Below are 22021 nucleotides of genomic sequence, written 5' to 3' on the forward strand. Positions count from 1 at the left end.
GTGAGTGGAGAGGGCGCCGCTGCCCCCGGCCGCTCTCGTTGGGGGAGGCGGCTTCTTATTGTTTCCTTTTCTTCTTCGAGGATCTTTCGGGGGAGGTGGGGGGGCGGGAGCGGGGGAGCCCGGTTTGTGGAGGACCCAGTTGGCAAAGCGCAGAGAGCCTTTCCTTCGCGGCGAGCCCCTCGCCGCCCGCTCCTCGGCGCGGAGGCCGGGGCTGCAGTGCGGCCCCCACGCCTCCCAAGGCGGGGGCTCAGCCCTTCTGTGTACCCATTCCAGAGGCGAACGGCGTGGAATACGGGTTTTCCTCCTTACCTTCAGCCTTCGCAGCCGAGGGTATGTGTCTGCACCGTGGGGGTGGGGTAGGGGCGCTTTGTGCAAATAGCCCCCCTTCTCCCGCGGGGGGACGGGAGTCGGGGTTTGCGTGTGGAGTTGCTACTCGGCGACGGGGTTCCTTGCATGCTGCGGGGATACCCCTCCTGGCTGAAGCATTCCTGGAGTACCGCCTGCCTACTCTGTGGTAGTATCTGTCTGTTCCTGTTTTCTAAAGCTGCGAGGTTGCCCTGGAGGAGTCGTGGGGGAGGGGGTGACTTCTGATGGAAGCCTCGAGTTTTGAACTCTGTCGCCTGCGCTGAGGTCTTATGGTACCCGGTGCTGCCGGGTAGCCTTCACCTTGATTGTCAGAATCATTTCTCCCTACAGAAGTCGCCTTCCTGCTTCCAGAGATGCTGTTAGTAAAAATCGGTCTTTCAAACTTTGAGGTTCATTCCGATTGTTTGCCCAATAAGACCAATTATAGTCTCATTTTCTTGAAGTCCTTTTGGGTATTTTATTGTATGGACATCAGAAGTTTTAGCCATTTTACTTTGTAAAATCGTGTGAAAGGTCAGGTTTCATTGAGGTGTGAAAAGAAATTTGCTTTGGAAAGAGTAGGTTTGCAGTCAGCATTTTAGTAATACACTGTTATATTTAATTCTTTTTTAACTGAGCCATGATTTCAGTGGTTTAAACTGAGAATTACGTTTAAAACTAATGTATGTGCGATTTGCATTACATAATCTACTTTTGGTAGTTCGAAGATCATCAGCCGGAGTACTTAGTGTAATTGGTAGATGATCTACTTTCTCCCACTAGCATTAAGGTGTAGTTGTTGAATATTGTATTCAACTAGATAGCTGTTAGATCTTGGATCTTAAAATAAATATTTGATCCTTGGATATAAAGAATTTAGCTGACAGCAGTATGACTCTTGGCTCTTCCTCCCCCTCCCCCCTTGACATTTCTACTTGTCTCAATCAACAGGTAACTTTCAAAATCTTGATTGTATACTTCTAACATATTTTTTAGTAAGGTAATGGGTAGTTGTATACGTCTCCATTTTCCAGGGTTAGCACAGCAAAGATGGTCCCTCACTTTTTCTAAGGACATGAGTTAATTCATTTCTCTCATGTACTGTTGTAGAATCCACGTCTAAGTTTAATTACAATAGGTGTGAGAGTGAAATGGAGAATTTACGAAGAAAACTGCTTGCCAGTCATCGTTGAGTATTTGGAAAAATATGTTGATGGTTCTCTTCAGTGTGCTGCTTAGAAAAATCCAAAATTAGGATCATTAACAATATTGTAGACAATGCAGACAGTCAGAATTCTGGGAATTTTTAGTTTCTCTCTGCCTGTGCAGAGCATTGAGCAAGCCAATTCCTAGGCTTGAGCCCCTACAAATACAGACCAGGTCAGCAAACATCTTTGGAATTTCTTTTGTCTATTACTGACCTTCAGTGTATGGCGTCAGGTCTATATCTTTGACCTGATTTATTCATGATTTGTGTTTATATTATGCAGTCTTTGGAGTAAAGGTGATATATGTCTAATGAATAATATATAACCAGATGTTTCAGTGACAGTTTCATTTCTGTACAGTAGCAAAAAAGCATAATTCCTTCAAGTAAGAGAAGTGAGTTATCATTAAAATGTACTTCATTAAAATCAGTGTTTCTAGTGTGACTTAACCTCATAATTTTGTGATTCTGGAGAAACTAAACAATGCATCACAGTTTGCAGTTTTTTAAAAAGGAGAAAAAATACTAGTACGACTACATACACTTTGCACACGTACATATCTACAATTGATTTTTAATTAGTGTTGATTATTACCCATGCTGTAGAAAACATCATCAGATACTAGTTATTTAATTTCCTTTTTTTAAATTTCTCTGGAATCTTAAGTTATCAGAGTAACTTATTGTCTTAGTCATCTAGTGCTGCTCTAACAGAAACACCACAAGTGAATGGCTTTAACGAGAAATTTATTTTCTCACAGTCTGGTAGGCTAGAAGTTCAAATTTAGGGCGTCTGCTCCAGGGGAAGGCTTTCTCTCTCTGTCGGCTCTGGAAGAAGGTCCTCGTTGTCATCAGTCTTCCTTGGTTTGGGGAGCATCTCAGCGCAGGAACCTGAGGTCCAAAGGATGTGCTCTGCTCTGGGCGCTGATTTCTTGGTGGTATGAGGTCCCACCAACTCTCTGCTTGCTTCTCTTTCCTTTAGAGATAAAAGGTGGTGCAGGCCACACCCCAGGGAAACTGCCTTTACATTGGATCAGGGATGTGACCTGGGTAAGGGTGGTGTTACAATCGCACCCTAATCGTCTTTAACATAAAATTACAATCACAAAATGGAGGACAACCACACAATAGTGGGAATCATGGCCTAACCAAGTTGACATATTTTTTAGGGGGACACAGTTCAATCCATGACACTTAATGTTTATTTGCATTTATCTAGGTGGGTCCCCATATAGTTTGTGGGGTACAATGGTACAACCCCAAAGGTCCAGCTATCCTGTCTGTCCCTCCCCCTCCCACATTCCACCCATTCTCCTGCGCCCTCTGGTGCCTGTAAGTCTCTTGTGAGGAGTATACTTTGGTTGCTTTTACGTGGATATGCTGACTGGTAATGGGACGCTTGGCATTAGGCAGGAGTTAGGTGATGAGTCCCTGCCGTTATAGATGTTCAGGGGGTAGGTGATCCACTCTCCAGTTTTATGCTGTGTGGAGGAACTCCAGGGGAACTAGCCTTGGACTTTCAGGTTTCAATTGTTTTTAAATCTCTTTTGCCCTAGGTTGTTAGGCAGCTGATGTGGACTAGTACTGCTACACCCAGTGATACCACTGGCTGGGTGCTGGATACACAGACACCCATTGCTGTCGAGTGGATTCCGACTCACAGTGACCCTATAGGACAGAGTAGAACTGCCCCATAGGGTTTCCAAGGCTGTGATCTCTACGGAAGCAGACTGCCACATCTTTCTCCCGCAGAGCATCTATGAGTTCGAGTGCTAACCTTATGGTTAGCAGCCAAGTGCTTAACCACTTTGCCACCAGGGCTCTTTGGGTGCTCAATAGCTGCATGTATTACTAAAAATTCTGAAAAAGATTCCTATTACTTGAATTTGCCTTCTCCCATTTCATTTCAGGAATGGATTAAGAATGTGTCTGCTGCTTCTACATGTTTGCCATTTTGTTACAGTTTTTCAAAAAACAGTTTATATTAATTACAATAGTGAAAAATTATTTTTGAAATTAACCTCAGGTAAAATTGTTTAATGGGGCATCCATTAAGTGAAGTAACAGATCATATTAAACATCTAAGCATTTTGGTCATTTGTTTTCAACAGATGTGTTGCTGCTTATGGGGTCTCTTACAAGGGGGATTTCCCTTTGTGTGCTGTAGAGTGGAGTTGTATTTTATGAAGAGGTTAGGTTCTAAAGTCAACTTGTAAAATGAGAATCACACATAATTAAAAAAAATAAAAATACACTTGAAAATCCCTTAGGAAGGGGGAATAACCTACCAGTAAGTTCAGCTCAGCTTTAGTTGGAACAGATTGCAGTTTCTTTTGTTGAGCATTAGATGAGGTAGTTGGCTTGCATTTAGGGGCCGTGTTGAACAACACAAAAAAAGAAGTGTCTTTAAATAATGAGAATCGTATTTGGCACGGTGTCATGCTCATACTGTGAGAGGCACGTAGGAACTGAGACTGCTGGGGAACAGCAGATCAACTCCACCATCTTACCTCTTGTCTAGGATGTGTGCTCTAGTAGGAGGTGCAGTGTGTGCTTGGAATAGCCTGCATCATTTAAATTATTTCTCACTTCCCCTCCCCACCCCCTTTTTTTCCTCTCCAAAACTGATAGTTTAACTCACAAAAGTTAAAAACTTGTATCCTGCACCTGAGCAGAAGCAAATTTAAAGGGTTTCAAGTTATCTTTTAAAATAGATTTTATCTATAAGAATAACCCCAAACTTTCTTTACTTCTCCCCTTCAGTGAAGCAGCAAGATGTCTCAGAGGAGAGCAGTTAGAATCACTGTGTTTAAAAGTATATTAGGATCCAGTCAGGAAAACAGAGACTTCAATAGGAATTTCAACAAGGGGATTTAATATAGAGAGTTGGTTAATGGCGTAAGCAAAAAGGGAATATTACAGTAACCGGAACCTAAGAACTCAGGGAAGACGCCCCATGCATATGGGGTTTGGACCTTTGAGGAGGTCAGTGTTGTTCAGCTGCTGCTAGTACATCTGAAGGCATGTGATAAGGTTGGTGCTGGGAGTACCAAAAGAAGTTGAAGGCTGGAACCAATTGCTGCTGCCACGGTGCCAGGCTGCTGCTGGGGTGATGCTGACAGGAAATGAAAGCGCCCCCTCACTCCTCTTCCTGCTTTCTAATCTCCATTTACTACCCCCATTGGCAAAACCTAACTGGGAGTGCGCTAGCAAAGGAGTTGGTGAAATATAATTGTGTGGTCTCAGCTCCAGCAGTCATAGAGCAGAGTCTACAAAGATGGTTTTGGAGTTGGGAGACAATGAGTAGATGACCTGTACAAACAGTGTAGGTTAAAATGGAATAAATAAGAATCCTGTCCTTACCTTGCTTGTTTGAAAAATATTTACTGAGTATCTTCTGTGTGCCCTACCCAGTGCAAGGCATTGGGGAGTAGAAAACAAGTTGAACCAAGGTCCCTGTCGTTGAGGAATTTACAGTCCAAGTGGGGATGACAAATAAACTACCATACAGTATATTAAGTGCAGTAACAGATGAGTGATGTGCTTTGGGAACCCAAAGGACAGAACAACCAACTTGGTTCTTTTCTGTCTAGCTAAACTTAATAACTACTATTTTCATCTTTTGTAGTGATCAGATCCAACTTCATTCTACTGCTGTTGACTCCTATGGAAGCCATTTCTCTGATATGTCTCAGTTTTGTCATGTAACCATAGGTATTGCATTATTAGTTAAGTATTTCTCTGTGCTTTAGTCAGCTAATTGTAAAGTCCATGAGTTTCTACTTTCTCTCCATTTTAGCTTAGCCTGATATGGAGAACACATAGAAGATGTTCAAGAAATGTTTATTTTGCAGTGAATAATGGGAATTAAAATATTGATCAAGACATTATTTCCTCCTTCCAAATTCATTAAAAAAATAGTTTGGGTACAGTGTTACTTGACTTTTTAGAAGTGAGAATTGAAATGGTAAAACAGTTGGTTAATTTAAACTGTGTAATATCAGTAGCTGATCTAGAAATGAGTCTTTGGATTTCTGATCTACTGTATTACAAAGCCAGCAGTTCCAGCATTCATTTTGATGGCTAAATAAAACTCTCTCCTGTGTCCTTTATTATTTTATAATCGAATGTTCAAAATCTTGCTACTCTTTTGGTGGGGGTGGGGGAAGACAGAAGTCCCTCATCTTATTTCCTAAAAAACAAAAAACAACATGCATTCTTTTACGTTATTCTAAAAAGAATATTTGATTGTCCACTCTTTGTCTCCTTTTTTTCTTCTCCTTTTATTGATCATACCTCCCTTAGCTGTGGTGAAATGTGCAGATCTGTAGTACTCATTTTGACTTTTTAGAAGACTATTCAGCTTGTGTCCTCCCCACCATACACACATGATGTTGATTTAATTTAAAACCAACTGATCCTTCGCTTTTAAAAGATTTGTGCCCCCATGCCAGTAATTGCATTAAACCCTCACTGTTTACACACTGTTTGCTATATAGAGTCTAATTCATTCTGGGACGGCTGTCTTGGAACCCAGCCAAATGTTTTATAGAAGGCTTCACAATATTACAGAGGGAGTAGTGTTGTATAGTAGAAGGAGCTTCAGAATTGAAGGCAGGAGACTTGGTTTCTAAGTGTGATTCCCCTGCTGGTAAGATTTCTTGCCCTTTCTGAGACTGTTTTCTATAAAGTAAAAATAATACTTCCCTACCTGACTTTACAGGTTATTTGTAAAGACGTTAGAGGTAACGTAGGTGAAACGGTTTTTGTGAAGAGCAGAGCCCATTGTAAATATGAGAGATGTGTGTGGAGATAGAAAAAGGAGAGATTGATCCATGGCGTGGATCCTGGGTATAGTTTTATGTCTACTTTCAACTTGTGAGTTTCCATGTTTAAAAAGTAAGTGCTTGGGGCGGAAATGGGTTGTGGGAGGAGTTGTTGATGTCCTGTAACCCTTGTTTTCCCAAGTCTGGTGGATAACATAGCATACCCCCTTCAACCTCCAAATAAATTGCCTTTTAGGGTTGATATACCTCATAATTTCTTTTCACCAGGATTAAGTATCTTATATTCGAGACAATACCCCAAACTTTTATTGTACATGTAGGAACAAAACTACCACTTTGCAGATTGTTTAAATGGCAAGGGCCTAAGGGAGTAGGGGAAATAGATGCTATTGCTATTTTGACTGAGAATTACCTGTTGTCGGTTGGTTTTATTTTAAATGTATCAGAGTCATTTTGTAATATCAACTACAGAAAATCTCTGCTTTTAAACATACATTTAGCAAGATTGGAAATTGTATCTGTTGGCTAGGTTTACTGAATTTATGGGGACCTTAAAAGTGTTAATTAGCATATTTATGAAGGAAACAGGCCTCACTGAATTAGTGAAAAGATGCTTTATATAAGTTTATTGCCCTCTAAGAAGATTTCCTCATGTGACTGTAAAGTAATAAGCATATATGTTATTAAAGGCATTGAGATGTCGGTAGTTTATTATTGTCTAGAATATTAACACTGAATTTCTCTGTTGCTATATAATTGATTATGGTTGTATTAAAATATAAGTCTCATTTGCCACTTGGTTCGGTGATAATTTATTGGTATAGCCTCCTTAAAAATTTTTTTTTTCAGAAGTTTCCATCACTTTTGAAAGCTTAATATTACAGTTTTGTGTAATAAATATAACATGACTATTAATGTCAGTTTATTCTGTAATTATCTGGATAATCTGTTGAAATAATTGTTTTAGGAGAATTAAGACAGCATTAGTGTGCCAAAGAGGAAAAAAAGGTTCCACAGAGGAAATAAGATGTCACTAATTTCTTAAAAGAATTGTTTTTAGTTTTAATCCCTATGTTCAGTTTGTTATTTTGTGCTTTCAGGAGTAGCTTAAGAGCTAAGATGGTGGTGGTGGTGGTGGTGGGGAATCTATAAATTATTAATTAAATGGTTTTATTTGAATATTAAGGAGCCCTACTGGTAATTGTCCATGCTTTCAATACTTAGTTTCAGTTGCTCTTAAATTTTGATGCATTTCCTTTTGGAAATTTTAGATTTTTGTTTTCCTTAAAACATAGTTCTATCCATAAGTTGGTATGTTTTTAAAATTTAAATATAAACATTTTTTGTCATAACCAATTTAAGGAATTTTGTTACAAAGTGAAGGTATAGGAAAAACTGGTGTAAACAGTGCGTGAAGCATTTTGCTTCTTTTTATTGTTCAGTAGTGTTTAATTGGCTTTGTTTGTGAGAGAATGAGCTCTGCTACTTTTAGTCACTGAAGCTTTTTTTTTTTTTTTAATTATTAGCTCACAGACTGTTTTATGGTTTTCACTTTTAGCATTGACTGTTTAAAGAACTCATTAAGGTTATCAAAGTGTAATTGCTAATAAGTACTTTTGCCCTAATGAGCATAACAATTTTTTTTCCCCATATTTGTAGCTCTTTGCATTATTTCCAGATTTTTAAAGATATCACATGATCATTTTATAAAGAGGTCTGTATATATATGTGTGTGTGTGTGTGTGTGTGTATATATAATATTTATATATGAGCCCTGGTGGTGCGATGGTTAAGTGCTCGGCTGCTACCTGAAAGGTGGCAGTTTGAACCCACCAGCCTCTCTGCAGGAGAAAAGACCTGGTGATCTGCTCCCGTAAGTAAAGATTACAGCCTAGGAAAACTCTGGGAAGTTCTCCTTTGTCCTGTAGGGTCGCTGTGAATCAGAAATGACTCTTTATGACACACAACAGCAACAACATACATATTGAAGCCCTGGTGGCGCAGTGGTTAAGAGCTACAGCTGCTAACCAAAAGGTCGTCTGTTGGAATCCACCAGTTGCTCTGTGGAAACCCTATAGGGTAGTTCTCTCTGTCCTACAGGGTCACTATATATATATAAACCCATTGTCATCAATGGGTGTATAATAGGTATGTGTGTATAACCCAACCCGTTGTCGTCGGGTCGATTCTGATTCATAGGGACCCTGTAGGACAGAGAACTGTCCCGTAGGGTTTCCAGGGAGCAGCTGGTGGATTTGAACGGCTGACCTTTTGGTTAGCAACTGTAGCTCTTAACCACTGCACCACCAGGGCTTCTTTTATATATATACATATATATACACACATGCACATACCCATTATACCCATCGATGGCAATGGATTTACACACACACACACACACACATACACACACACACACAGTGACCCGGTGGTGCAGTGGTTAAAGTGCTTGACTGCTAACTGAAAAGTCACCACTAGCACCTCCGCAGGAGAAAGATGTGGCAGTCTGCTTCCATAGAGATTTATAGCCTTGGAAACCCTATGGGGCAGTTCTGCCCCATCCGGTAAGGTCTCTATGAGTCGGAATCAACTCAACAGCAAAAGGTTTGGGTTTGGGTGTGATGCTCATCAACTTAGAAGATGAAACCTCTGGAGCTACTTCTGCCTGTAGTAACCTGCAAAAACCAGGGAGACTAGGAGGACCAGAAGAGAAGAGATGTCAAATTGGTTTTGGCTTTTGAAATTGTTTCAAGAACCCAGAATGAGAAATGAGGTCTCCTGACTCCCAGTCTGTGACTGCTGCTACTCCGCATAATAGCCGTTTTTCTGCAAAAGAAAATATGTGCTAAAAGTGGCACAGTAGTTAAGAGCTCAGGCTGCTAACCAAAAGATTGACAGTTTGAACCCACCAGCCACTCCTTGGAAATATGGAGCAGTTGGACTCTATGATGATAGGTGTGGTTTGGTCTTAGTTATGTGAAAAAGGGACACGAGAAACATTCTTCTATTCTTGCCCAATGTGGTCTTATTGTTTGTTAAAATGTGTACTTACTATAATATTGTAACATAATAATGGAAAAAGAATAAAGGGGGAAAAAGCTCCACAACTCCTAACAACTCCATGTTACATTCTAAAACAAAACTTCTACATAGCTGTAATTGTAGTACAGATGTAAATTAGTAGTTTCTTTCTCATCACTTTACCTTACAGGTATTTTTAGTCATTGCATGTGGTATTAATACTTGTTATTTCTAATGATTGAAAATTTTTTCTCTTGTTGATATGGTAGCAGACATCTCCATGTTGATAGTATCATCCTTATCAACATTATTATTAGTTGTAGTAGAAGGAGTAGTAATAGTAATAGTATGTTCGGTGTCCTGGTTAAGGGCATGGCCTTTGTAGTCACACGTATCTGGGTTTGAGTCTTTACTCTGGCACCAGACTGTCAAAAGAACTGGACTGTCAAGGACATATAAGCAGGCGTTGATCAACAGACTGTTATAGCTAAGAGGGATCTTGAGGCAACTTAATAGAAAGTTTTAAAATTACAAGGGAGAAAACTTATTGTGAAACCATTAAGCAAGTTTCTTGCTTACTTATTTATTTGTATTTTAGCTCAGTTTCCTTATTCACTAAATGAGGGTAGTAATAGTACCTACATCACTGGGTTGTTAGGATTAAATGAAATTTCATATAAAATGATAAAACACCCTGTAAATGATACTGTATATTTATTAATAGCATAATTTTTTAGGACTGGATTACTGGGTTAAAGAGTATGAGTAATTGTGTACATCTACAAATGAAGCGCCTACCTGCTTTTCCAGAAGTTACTGTAGTTGCTATTAGGAGAGCGTAGGGATCAGCCTTCAGTTTTTCCCTCGCTTACCTTTAATCCTTCTTAATCTGTTCTTTCTTAGATGCTGTGTTACCACTTCATCACAAATTTAATTTTTTCAGAAAAGCAGAACCTGTTAGTATATTTTCAGTGACACAAGGGGAATGTTGCTGTTGTCTTACTTGCTAGGGATAATATGTTCATCAGCACCTCTGCTGCTTCTCATAAGAATTGACACTTGATGGGCATTTCTTTTCCCAGGAAAGGGCAACAAGCTTGGTATAGCACTTTACAAAAGTTATTGACTTCTGGTATATGGGGCCTTGGGCTAAAAGTCAATAGGTAGACTTCTCTTGTTAGCTTTATTATTAATTATGAGTTTATGTAAATCTTTAAGCTTTGCTTTATGCCTTTATTGTGTTTCACACACTCCTCCCAGAGATTGGGATGCTAATGTGTTTGTGCCATTAGATCTACAGATTGTTTACTGGAAGCCAACCATGTGTGGTGATGGCATAGAGTAATAGTTCATAGTAAGCTGGTTACTGCTACCTTATGAGTACACTCCCTTGCTTTTTGTTTCCTGTGATCTGCTTAGGGATGTGAATGAAGTTGGTAGCCTCCCTTGCTCCACTTAGGGACTCAGAATTTTTCTCCTCTGCTCAGGAAGTTATCAAATATACTTTGCACTTTGTCTTAGGACACTGGGAGAGTTGAAAGTAGTTCATGTGTAAGAATGGTCCCTATTTCTGGTATGGAGTTGGTGCATATCCAGGGCTGAGGCTCTGGATTATGCCATTGTCTGATTTCTAAACTACTAATGGATTATTAGTTTGGCAGTAAATGACTTGATTCAAATAATTGGGTGAAGCAGTAGACTGGAAACCCCTTAGGCAAGCAGAGGTTGAGACATTTTTAGGAGGGGTCAGAAATCTAGGCTGGCAGAAGAGAGCCAGAAGTAAAATACCAGTGAAAGAATATGTCTTATTAGGAGGAGAGACAGTTAAGAATTGAAGAAATCAACAAAAATTGAAGATTTGACCAAAGTGAGTAAAACACAAAACAAAAAAAGAGCAAAAAACCCTCAGATGTACAGCCTCTGGCACCAAGCAAATCTGTAACTGGCTCATTATTTAAAGTATTTATGCAGACAAGCCAGATGGGTATGGAGAAGTATGGATCAGCTATTCTCTTTAAGAAAGAAAGAAAAACAGAAAACCTTGGCTGTGACTTGGGAAGCTAGCTGTATGAATTTTAATACATAATATGCCTCTTTTTGACCTCCTTCAAAAAGAAAAGACAAGATGAGGTAATGACTGTTGTGTTTGCTTGAAGTATTCAAGTTGATAGAAGCTGCCGAAGGTAGAATGCCTTTGCTCAAGAGAACCGGACTGTCTTTAGGCACTATACTGTCAAGGACATTTAAGCAAGCTTTGATCCACAGAATATTAGAGCTAAAAGGGATCTTGAGGCTACTTAATATAAAGTCTTAAATTTACAAATGAGGAAACTTGGGTGACAAACCCTAGTTCACTCAAGAATTTGGAAACAGAGCTTCTTTGCCATAAGTGTTTGTAGAAAATTTGTGGCTACTCGTCTGTCAGTCATCAAATCTGTCTCCACCTAGTGGCAGCAAACATTTAACAAGGGTGAGTACAAACATGGGAGAAAACTGCTAGGGGATCTTTAATCTCTACTTTTGAGGAAGATGCAGCCTAGTGACAGCTGTGTTGCTTTTAGAAAGGGAAACATGGAGACAGTGTGTCTTGTGTTCACTTCATATTTCATAGCCTTATTAAGGAGTTTGCACCCTGTATACGTACTTTATTGTTGACAGTGTAGGAAGTTAGTGTGTTAAGCTTGTATTTTACATAGTGTGCGTATGTGTGTGCGTATGTATGCACATACACGTATATATTATATAAACAAAATATATGTATATGTGTACATATAAATTGTCTTTTCTCATCTTTGTTCTGAGTTTTAAAAGATAGCATGCTAATTTCATATCACTGGAGAAGAGATGAACTAAACAGTAAATGATGGTGAGACAAATTGCCAGTACATTGGGGTGGGGGCAGACCCTGACCTTCTAAAATGTAAAAAAATAGAACTCTGAAAGTTTTAGAAGTATGAGTGGATTTGTGAAAACATTTTTAGTTCAGGTGATCTTTCCAGAGAAACCATAGAGTTAAAGATAAATACATTTTTTAAAATATTAAAAAAAAAAAATTTATGGGCCAAAGAAGTCAAAAAGCAAAATAACAAACTGGGAAGAAGTATTTAACACTTGTGGTAGGCAGAGTCAATTTCCTTATCAGAAAGAGTTCTTTAAAAAAAAAAAAAAAAAAACCAGTACACATTTGGTACACATGTAAATTGGTATAGAAATTTTGCAGTGTTTATCAGAATAAAAAAAATTACCTAATATTTGATCCAGTAGTTCAGCTTTATAGGGATTCGTCCGAGGTAACTTTGTATTACCAAAGCTAAAATTGGCAAAACATAACACTAAACCAGGTTTGGTCATTGATGAATTTTGAGCCGCATCTGTACTGGGGGAAGAGTTCAGGGACTTCTAGTAGCATTTGGAAATGCCGGGAGTTTCCTGAGGTTACTTAAACACAAATCTTTAGCTAGAACAGCGGTTCTCAACCCTGGCTGCATGTAAAAACCATCTGGCTGGCTTTCAAACCATGCTGGAGCTCCATCCTCGGAGAATGTTGATTCAATTGGTCTGAAATGGGACCTTGGTATCACAGTTGTTTAAAAGCTCTGCAGGTGATTCCGATATGCAGCCAAATTTGTGAGCTTTTTGTAGAGGAAGACTGTTTTTCCTGTGGGTGTATTTAATTTTCTTTTGGCAGAAGAGAAAAAGACTCCATTGGACAAGTAAACTGAAGTTAATATTTTCCTTCACCTTCTACCCCCTGTGCTGTTGGCTTTTTCCTGACATTTGTGTTCAGTTGGTGTATTATTTTCCTATTGCTGTTGTAACAAATCACCACAATTTAGTGGCTTAACAACACAAATTTATTGTCTTGTGGCTCTGGAGTTCAGAAGTCTGAAATGGGTTTTACGGGATTAAAATCAAAGTTGGTAGGCCTGCATTTCTTCTAAAGCTCTAAGAGGATCCCTTTCCTGGACTTATTCTAGCTTCTAGACGTCACTTGCATTCTTTAGCTCCTGACCTCTTCCTCCATTTCCATGCCAGCAGCTAGCATCTTCGAATCTCTTTTTTTTAATGCAGATTTTTTTTTTAATTGTACTTCAGGTGAAGGCTTACAGAACAAATAGTTTCTCATGAAACAGTAGTAGACATATTGTTTTATGACATTGGTTAACAACCCCACAACATGTCAACCCTCTAACTTCTCAACCTTTTTTTTTTTTTTGGTGAAAATACACATAGCCAAAGATACACCATTTCAAAAATTTCTACATGCACAGTTCAGTGACATTGACTACGCTCTTCAAATTGTGCTGTTATTCTCACTTAAGATGAAGGCTTACAGAACAAAATAGTTTCTCATTTAACAGTTACTACACATGTTGCCGTATGACAATGGTTAACAATCTCACAACACATCAACAGTATCCTTACTTAACCTTGGGTTCCCTATCACCAGCTTCCTTGTCCCCTGGCCCTTGTCACTGGACTCCTGTACCTCATTAGTCCCATGTTTTACGGGGCTCAAATCTCTTTTTGACTGTGACACTTCCTTCATCACATCTTCTCTGATTCTGCTTTTCTGGTCATATCACCTTCTCTGGCTCCTATGAAAACCATTGTGATTACATCGGGCCCACTCGGACAATCCAGGATAATTACAAAATCCTCGTTTTAATCACATTGGCAGAGTCCTTTTTTCCATGTAAGGTAACATGTTCACAAGTTCTTGGGATTTGGACATAGGCACTTTTGGGGCCTGTTATCAGCCTACTGTAGTTGGTGACTTAATTCAGAAGGCCACTAAAAATGTACAAATGGAATATTTTAGTATATCTTAAATTGATATCGTATTGTAACCCAAAGTAAAATAGCTTCTGTATAGTAAGTTTTGATTAATGTTTATTACTCCTTAGGAACAGTCTGCAGTTTCTCCTTTATTGTTAGGCATATTGATGGGATAGGATAGGGTAGCTTATCTTGTTTTTATTATGACAACAATAATAGCTATTATATATTCATCACAGAATTCTATGAAATAGGTGCTGTATTTTAACTCAGGCAGGATTTCATATTTTGATTATTTTGGAGTATTCCAGAAGAGTAGTTTATATAGCAGGGTTGATGTTCACCGATAGGTTTCTTCCTACCCAGTAGTAGTGCTGATGAGTTGTTTTTCAACCAGCTGCAGATAATCCATGACATTGGTACATGGTGGAATGATTTTGAATCCTAGTCATCCTGCACCTGGGCGTTCACTTAATAATCCCAAACAAGCCCCTTTGATCCTTTTGTTTTCATACTACATGTTCTTACAGATTTGACTACTATAAACTGAAATATGCCACCAGAACCTTTTGTGCTTCTGACGTATTTATTTTTCTGACGTATTTATTTTTCTGGATAACTTTCAGATACCTTATATTCAGCAAGTCCAAAATCCAGCTTCCCATCCCCTCCTTGAAAATGTATACCACTTCCTATTTTGCTATCTCACTTTTTAGTATCAACGTCTACACAGCCAGAAACTTGGGAACTGCTTTTTACTCTTCCTTCTGATGTTTCCTGTATCCTATGTATTTTACTCCCTAAGTAAATACAGATCTCCTCTTCCTAATACACCCTTATTATTAACAGCCCTAGTTTAGGTCTTCCTCATCTCTTATTTGGATTATTGCACAAGCCTTTTAATTGATATTCTTGCCTCCCTCATCCATCCTCCACATTGTTGCCAAAGTTGATCTGTTTATCTAAAAGGCAAATCTTGTTATTCCACTGTGGCCCTTTCCTGTCATCTTTGCATGGCATATTAAAAAAAAACAAACAAACCTGTTGCCACCGAGTCGATTCCGACTCATAGCGACCCCACAGGACAGAGTAGAACTGCCCCATAGGCTTTCCAAGGAGGGGCTGGTTGATTTGAACTGCCGACCTTTTGGTTAGCAGCCATAGCTCTTAACCACTGGCAGTTGATAAGCTGGTCCACAGCTTAATGCTTCAGCCTCATCCTGTGCTGATCCCTAGCTCACCGTCTCCCCTCTCCACCCCCCAACATACTATACTGAGTTTTGTCTTTGCTTATTATGTCGGTCCTTTGGGACTGCTTTCCTTTTCCTCGTGTAGTTAATTTCCACTTAACCTTAAACCCTCCTCCTCCAAGGAGGGGTCTCTTTCAACTAGGAAACCTTTTTTTGATTTCTGCTCCCCTGTTTGACCACTTTGTACTCTTGTAGCATTTCCCAAATTGTACTTGAGAAGACATTCAGGGACTGCCCACTTTGCTAGCCATTAAACTCTTGGAGGGTCTCATTTCCTATCACATGGTGGCACTCAATAAATGTTTCCTAAACTGTTGAATTCAACTGTTTTTAATCATGGATCTGTTAACTTCTAATATGGATAGACAAAAAGGACAGAAGGAAAACAAGGCTGGTGATGATGTAATTAATGCTGATTAATTAGACCTCCATAGGACTACCCTACGTCCTCAAGCCTTGTTGGACATCAGATTCCATTCTGTACTGGGGAAAGACTGAATTGGGCTATTGAAAACGTATCTGAGGGGGTGGAGGTGATGTGGTGTCATAGTAGTGGAAGTTGTAGTGTTAGAGGAGACGAGATAGTGATGGGTGATGTATGGTAAGAAAGTACAGATCATACTAAATTACCTAGATATGCATTTTAAGTGAAGCTTTAAAAAAATCTTGAAAACATTTTCTCTGTAACAATATCAGCACTTAGACACTTTATTAAGACTGGATAATGACTATTTGGCAAATCACCTTTGACAGCTTCCTGCTCTGTGTTCCACAGTGTGGAAAGATATAATCCAATTAAGAATTGATTATATTGCCTTTTTAAATAAAGAAACTACGAACTTACCAAAAGTAATTTAGATGAGTATTCCAGATGTTTTCAGTACAATGACAACTTTCTAAATATCACTTTCTTTGTGTCTTTTAGAAGTTTACAGAAATTATTAATGTCTACCTTTACAGCTGTAGCTTTAAACTGCTGAAAGTCGTTTTTATAGGGCAGTGGTTACTGCAGGCATTGTTATGATGCCATTTGAATTGCTTACTCAGAATTTATTAATTGCTCTCTGGTTGGTCTAGACTTGAGTAAATTTCTAAAATCTTAACACCTGTATCCTGTAAGCAAGCATTGTTTTAGTTAAATTTTAATTTAAAATTGCGCATTTACATGTCTTATGGTATAATGCAGGAAGAAAGGAAAACTAAAGATTGGGACAATAATCATGGAAGAAAAAGATAAATTTCTTATTTGTAAAAAAAGACAGCTTCTTAATTCCCTTTGTTTCATAATGCTTAGGGAAACAAATCTCAAACAGATGAAAGAAAAATACTTTATAGGAAACCCAAAACCTACCAAACCCACTGCTATAGAGTTGATTCCGACTCGTAGCAACCCTAGAATAGAATTGCCTCTAGTTGTTTCCAAGGTTGTAAATCTTTACAGAAGCAGACTGCCACATCTTTCTCCTGCAGAGCAGCTGGTGGGTTTGAGCTGCTGACCTTTTGGTTTGCAGCCAAGTGCTTTAACCGCTGTGCCACCACGGCTCCTGCTTTATAGGAAAGGGGGATAAGAATCCAAGTAATTTAAAAGTGATTGTATTTTGTAACATATATTTAACAGTTTGAAAAACAAAACAAACATTATATACAGGATAAAGACCTAAGTGTCAGCTGTGGGGAGTTAGTTAAGGTCATTGATGTGTTATAGTTAGTCTTGCTTTTAGCAAGTATGGTAGTCTGAAAAATAGGCCCCCAAAAGATATTGTTGTTAGCTGCTGTCAAGTCAGCCCCTGTCTCATGGTAGCCCCATATAAAGCGGGATTGAGCTGTTGTGATCCATAGGATTTTCATTGGCTGATTTTTGGAAGTGGATCACCTGGCCTCTCTTCCTTGTCTATCTAGTGTGGAAGCTCCAGTGAAACCTGTTAGCATCACAGCAGCATGCATGACTCCATTGACAGATGAGTGGTGGCTGTGCTTGAGGTGCATTGGCCAGGAATTGAACCCAGGTCTCCCACATGGACAGCGAGAATTGAGAATTCTACCACTGAACCACCAGTACTCTCCCCCAAAAGATATCTAAGTCCTAATCTTTGCAACCTGTAAATGTTACCTTATTTGGAAAAGGGATCTTTCAAATATGATTAAGGATTTTGAGATTATCCTCTGTTATCTTGGTAGGCCCTAAATGCTATTGCAAGCGTTCTTGTAAGAGAGAGACAGAGGGAAGAGGAAGAAGCAGTGTAACCATGGATGCAGAGATTGGAGGGATGCTGCCACAAGGCAAGAAACTGGAAGAGGCCAGGAATGGATTCTCCCCTAGAGCCTCTGGAGGGAGTAAGGCCCTGCTAACATCTTGATTTCCACCCAGTGATACTAACTTCGGACTTTTGGCCTCTAGAACTGTGAGAGAATACATTTCTGTTTTAAACCTCCAAACTTGTGGTGATTTGTTAGGGCAGCCACAGGATTGTTCAAAGTGTAAATTGTTGTTGTTAGGCGCCCTCGAGTTGATTTTCGACTCATAGTGAGCCACTGTGACGGAGTAGAACTGTCCATAGGGTTTTCTAGACTGTAATAATCTTCATGGGAGCAGATTGTCAGATCTTTTTTCCCTTGGAGCCACTGTGTGGGTTTGAACTGCCAACCTTTCTGTTAAAGCCAAGTACTTAACCATTGAGCCACCAGGGCTCCTTATAGTGTAAATAGACACTTCTAAATAGGACTGTGTACCTAAACTCTTTCTTCTTTTGGGAGGGTATAATTTATAGTTTGCTCGTATTAGACCGTAATCCTATTTCGGATACTTTTGAATAGATCAGACAATTTTTTTATGATTAAAGCAGCTGATAAACAATTTTAAGCACAGAACTCTGAGATTTTATTTTAGCTCAAGGTAAGTTATAATTTAAAGCTCCTTTTTATTTTTTTTAATCCACTCTGGAGGCTCCCTTGTGGCTACTTTCATATAGCTACAGTAACCAGAATACAATTCGGACCCCTAAAATTTTACAGTACAGTGTCAGCTCTATTGCCTGCATATCTGCTATTTAATATGAGTTCCACCTTGACCCACGCTATAGAAAATCTATACCTGAGTCTCTTGTCTAAGAATCGAGTTGAGAGTGTACTAAGATCCAGCATGTGCCAGGGTCTCACTTGTGACTTTGGTTTATTGAGAGTCTGACCAAAGGATAATGACCATATAAATTCTCTACAGTTTAGCCCTACCTATATCAAGTAATCATTAGATAACAGTGCACCTAGACGATATCATCTTAATCCCCTCAAAGACTCTGTGTGGAGGGGATGATCCAGGAGACATCCATTGGACTTCCTCTGGATATTCTGCAAAGCTATTGTTCAAGATGCCCTTCTTGGAGAAAGGTGGGGTGCAGAACTCAAATCCTGTTAAGAAGACCAGACTTAATGGTCTGAGACTGGAGGAAAAGCATGGCTTTTCTCTGGATTCTCTGTCAGCCCAGAACTAAAACAGTTTCTGAGGCCAACTCTTCAGACAGGGATTGGACTGGACTGTAACATAAAGTGATACTCGTGAGGAGTGTGCCTTTTCGCTCAGGTAGATAGGAGAGACTAAACGGGCAGCTTCTGTCCAGAGGTAAGATGGGAAGGCAGAGAGGGTTAGGAGCTGGTTGAATGGACATGGGAAATCAGGGGTGGAAAGGAGTGTGCTGTTGCAGTATGGCGAGAACAATTAGTCACGTAACAATGTATGTATAAATTTTTGTATGGAAAAAAAAAAGATGCCTTTCTTTATGCCATCTAGTGCTGTCCCCCTTTTAAAGAATCTATAGTTTTTTTCTGGAATTAGAAACAGAAAAGTCACTATCAAACATGTTTCTCTTTTTATCTTAAGCTTCCAGGAATTGCACTTCGTATTCAGCTGCATGTGGGTTACTAACAGGAGATAAGTGAGAAATCTACCCTTTCTGGCAATTTTTGTTTGTTATACAGTAAGTCTTAAAATAGTAGTCATAAATTTTGAGTAAGCATACCTGTTGGCTTTCTGTCATATGAGGCACGTAAACCAGCATTCTTGTACTTTGAATACTTTCTTTTCTAGAATAACTTAACTCTTCTTGAAAAGTGATTAATGTGTGTGTTACCAAAAAAACACTTGATAAGTTAGGGAGTGGCAGGTCATTTTTTTCCTGACCTTTTACATATTGGAGGGCTGAGAAATAACAATGCTTATTTATTGAAATAGATGATATCTTTTCAGTTTTATGGTTGTCAGTTATGGAATGTGCCACGCCCTTGACAGGACCATCTCATTCAACTTTGCCAGTGACTTTGAAAAATTTTATCACTTTACAGATTCAAAAAAAAGAAGCCTCTGAGAGGTTGAGCAATTTGCCTATGGATTCGCAGCCACTAACTGCCAGAATTGGGATATAAACCCAAGCTGATCCAGTTTGAAGGGTCACTTAAACCATGCTTCCTAGCTGCTGCATTTGTTGTACCATACATAAGGACATTCCTAAAGTAAGTTCTGTGTGGTTAGTCTTGAGGAATTTATGGGTTTAGTGCATCTACTTTCCCTTCTAGGGAAACTAGGACAAGGTCTTGGGCACAAATGTATCTCCCAGTCAAGGTATTTGGGGGCTTTGGGGTCTCAAATAGTTAAATGGGAACCTATATTATTAGTATTTTTTTTCACTTGAACCCTGTTCGTCCATCTAACATCTACAGTCTTGGTCTTGGTTTTTTGGTTCTTTCCTCACCCAGTTTAAGGACTGTATCTTAGAGTTAAGATAGAAATGGCATTTTAGGGCATTTCCATATTACTTTGTTTGCCAGGTACTGTTAAATGAATATTTGTGTTTAGAAACAATGTTACAGTAAGTGATTAGGTCTCTAGTCTTTAAAACATTAACCCATAGTATAGTTGAACTAGTATACAAATATATTTTTTCCAATATCTTAGACACATAAGTATAATATGTTTTTAATGGAAAAAGTTAGAATGAAAATTTTAGTTTGAAGTTGGGAACTTAAAAAAAAATTTATATTCATTTTCAAAACTATTATTCTTCTGAAAACCTGAATTAGAGCCTAACTAAAGGAACCAAATTCTGTATGTTAGAATGATAAATTTTTACTATCTATATATTCATATTATCCTGAAAGTAGACAAGATTTCTGGGGCAGGGACAGAAAATCATTAACCCATAGCAATGATTACATCCATTCCCCTTTACCCTGGTTCTTCCCCTCAGGGCAATGTGATGAGAGATAATGTCATCCCATCTATACCAGGTCTGCTGGGTAGGTGAGGAACCCCCCAAATTATGAATCTGGGTGATTACATATACGCTGTCCACCTTTCCTCCTGAGAGAGGGAGAGAAACCTTTGCTTTCTAATGTTAAACAAATTCTCCTTGGGACCAGGAAGGGGAAGGATCCTAGGTTCTTAATCTTTGGAGTGTAAATAAGTGTTTCCAGGGGGAATTCCTGTTTGTGCACACCCTTCTAACTCGAGATATTTTCAGGTCATCTTAATTTTTGTCAGTATCTCAGACAAAAAAGTAGAGCATGGATAAGATTGTTTTGATTTTGTAACTTGATGATTTAGTAATATTAAGCACATTTAATTTTATTGGCCATTTGTATTCCTCTGTTAATTACTCATTTTTGCCTATATTGGGTTGTCTTAAATTTATTAGGGAGGACTCAGTATATATTATGGGTAAAGTCTTCTGGGTATTACATTTTGCTGAGACTGTCTTCCAAGTCCCAATAGTCTTAATCTTTTATAGTTTTTAAAAATGCTGAATCATTCTGGATTTTATTTTTATTCATTCCGTTTTAGGTACAAATGATTTAATTTAAAAATGTAAAATAAAGTTATCTGTCTGATTCAAAACATTATAAATTCAAGTGAGTGTTTTTGAACCCTTTATTTTGTTAAGGTAAGCCTCCCTCATTATTCTTTTTCAGAAATATCCTAGGTGTAGTTGTGCTTTTTCCAGGTGACCTTAGAATCAGTTTGTTGGTATTTTGATTGGGATTGCATTAGGCTTAATATGTTTTATTTATCCAGTTTGGATCCTCTGTAATGTCCTTCATTTAAGTTGTAGAATTTTGACTCATGGGTATTTTGTAAAATTTAATCCTAGGGCTTTTATTGCTTTTGTTGCTATTGTGAAGGGGCTCTCTCTCTTTTTTTTTTAATTTTTAAGTTTTGTTTTTTATTGTACTTTAGATGAAGGTTTACAGAACAAATAGTTTCTCATTAAACAGTACACATACTGTTTTCTGACAATGGTTAACAACCCCACAACATGTCAACACTGTCCCTTCTCAACCTTGGGTTCCCTATTACCAGCTTTCCTGTCCCCTCCTACCTTCTAGTCCTTGTCTCTGGACTGTTGTGCCCCATTAGTCTTGTTTTGTTTTATGGGGCTGTCTGATCTGGCTGAATGGTGAACCTTGGGGGTGACTTCATTACTGAGCTAAAAGGGTGTCCAGGGACCATACTCTCAGGGTTTCTCCAGTCTCTGTCAGGCCAGTAAGTCTCGTCTTTTTTTGTGAGAAAATTTTGTTTTACATTTTTCTCCAGCTCTGTCCAGGACCCTCTGTTGTGATCCCTGTCAGAGCAGTCAGTGGTGGTA

The 22021-nt window shown here is 38.8% G+C and overlaps 1 protein-coding gene across 5 annotated transcripts in view; it reads left to right on the forward strand.

Annotated features, from left to right (window-relative positions):
- The window catches only part of RNF2 (ring finger protein 2), a 44683-nt gene that overhangs the window by 292 nt on the left and 22370 nt on the right, over window positions 1-22021 (forward strand). The window contains exons 1-2 of one of the 5 annotated variants that reach the window (XM_023728124.1): window positions 7850-8053; window positions 19264-19892. The exons of 1 other annotated variant lie outside the window; for it this stretch is intronic. The gene's annotated coding sequence lies outside the window, so the exon portion shown is untranslated. Of the gene's footprint in view, window positions 1-7849; window positions 8054-19136; window positions 19893-22021 lie in introns of those variants that run through there. 3 more of the 5 variants (XM_023728123.1, XM_023728125.1, XM_023728126.1) reach the window with 3 other exon arrangements.

Source organism: Trichechus manatus, unplaced genomic scaffold (genome assembly GCF_000243295.1).
Source record: "Trichechus manatus latirostris isolate Lorelei unplaced genomic scaffold, TriManLat1.0 scaffold00021, whole genome shotgun sequence".
In the NCBI taxonomy this organism is placed as follows: Eukaryota; Metazoa; Chordata; class Mammalia; order Sirenia; family Trichechidae; genus Trichechus; species Trichechus manatus.